This window comes from Podarcis melisellensis, assembly GCF_964234715.1.
Source record: "Podarcis melisellensis genome assembly, chromosome: 8".
Classification (NCBI taxonomy): domain Eukaryota; kingdom Metazoa; phylum Chordata; class Lepidosauria; order Squamata; family Lacertidae; genus Podarcis; species Podarcis melisellensis.
In genome coordinates this window covers 61,230,387-61,232,126 of record NC_138540.1, presented here as the reverse complement: position 1 = coordinate 61,232,126, position 1,740 = coordinate 61,230,387, and the positions used below count along the sequence as shown (strand labels likewise).

The window sequence follows — 1,740 nt, the reverse complement described above, 5'->3', positions numbered from 1 at the left end:
ACATTTTCAGTTCATACACATTTTTCTTCATTTTTTTTGGAGCAAAACTCAAAGTGTGAAATCTGAATGGTCATTGGTATTAGTCTAGGAGGTGCAAATTGGGCCACTTTTGCTTAAAAGTAGAGACCAGACTAAATTCTCCTGGAACGTGAGGCTGCCCTTGAAAACAACTCAGAAACTTCAGTTGGTCCAAAATGAAACAGCCAGATTACTGGTTGAGGTTCCCTTTAGATCTCACATAATCCCTTTTTAAAAACAGCTTCACTGGTTGCCAGTTCATTTCTGGGCCCAATTCAAGGTGTTCATATGAGAGTTTAAAGCTGTAAAATGGCTAGGGCCCCAAATACTTGAAAGCATCCCTATTATATTTATTTACTTGGAATATTTATGAACAACCCTTCCTCCAAAGGAGCTCAGGGTGATATATAACATGCACAGGAGCAAATTAAATCAACATTTTTATTATACACAAGATGCAACCAAACAGCAACAGATTTCTACTGAGGTGGTTGACCACGTCCACGCCCAAAGCCACCTCTAAACTGAAATTCAGTAGCTGACCCAGCTCCAGCCTCTGCCTTCTTGTCAGCACCAGGAGGAGCAGCACTGCGTCTGTAGATGTCCCTGTCAGCCTCTCCCCGTGTAAGGCGAGCAGGACGCTCACCCTCCAAACCTTTTGGCCGGGGTCGTCCAGTTTCAGGACGACTGCGACGCAAGGTGGCAGGCACAATTTCAGGTGGCAGATGGAGATAGTCCCTCAAGTACTGGATGCCCTCATTGGTCAAATACCAGTAGAAATGCCTCCATGCAAACTGCTCCTTCACATAACCACGAGATTTCAGCGACTGCTTTGCTTTCATGACGTGGAGGTTGGGCACATTTTTGTCTGCCAGTTCTGGGTGTTTAGGCATATGAACATCTTTCTTAGCTACCATCACTCCCTCCTTAAAAAGGAGTTCGTAGATGGCAATGCGGTTTTTTTTAGGCATCAACATCGTGGCGGCGGCAAGAGGCTCGAACGCTGGAAAGGAAGGAGCATGCGCAGTGCGAGCAACATCAATAAAACATGTGCAAGTTGTTGTTTTTTAAAGCAAGTAACAAAAACATTATTGAAATGTATTTTTAAATTTTTTTAAAAAAGAAAAAATTCTATAGGGCAGCTTCCTCTGGGAGCCTCTCATAGAAAGCTGCTTTATATCAGGTCTTTGGTCCATTTAGCTCAGTTTCATCTACACTGACAAGCAGCACCTTTCAGGCAGGAGTCTTTCCCACCCCTAACCTGATGATGTTGGGGACTGAACACAGAACCATTTGCATGCAAAGCAACTGAGCTACAGCCGAACCTCCAAGGATAACTTGGCAACCGAATCTCCAGTCTGAGATGTACATTACTAGGAAAAACAAACCCCCGTGTTCTGCAGAGGGGAAGCAGAAGAATGGGGAAGTAATTCCTTTTGCAATCAGCTGCCCACACGAACTGAAACACATTCTCATCTTTCTCTCTCTCTTTTTAATAGTTTGGTAATATGTTTTCGGAGTCAGGTTTGGTGGTGGAGTGGAGGTTGGGAGACTGTGGGACTCTCAGAACTGTTATAAAAATAACAGTGTGATGAATGACCCCACACTCCATTAGATGGGAAGGAGGAGGGTTCCCCACCCCCCAGCACAAGATAAATTGTGCTTGTCATAAAAGGTACTGTACCGATTTACCTGCAGTATACCTAGGCCAGCTCACCAGTG

The 1,740-nt window shown here is 44.4% G+C and overlaps 1 pseudogene across 1 annotated transcript; it reads right to left on the bottom strand.

Moving 5' to 3' along the window:
• Positions 1–452: 452 nt before the first annotated feature.
• LOC309376672 (small ribosomal subunit protein eS10 pseudogene) lies at positions 453–1,046 on the bottom strand (annotated as a pseudogene). Its single transcript has one exon. The product of its transcript is annotated as a small ribosomal subunit protein eS10 pseudogene (transcript).
• Between the last annotated feature and the right edge of the window lie 694 nt (positions 1,047–1,740).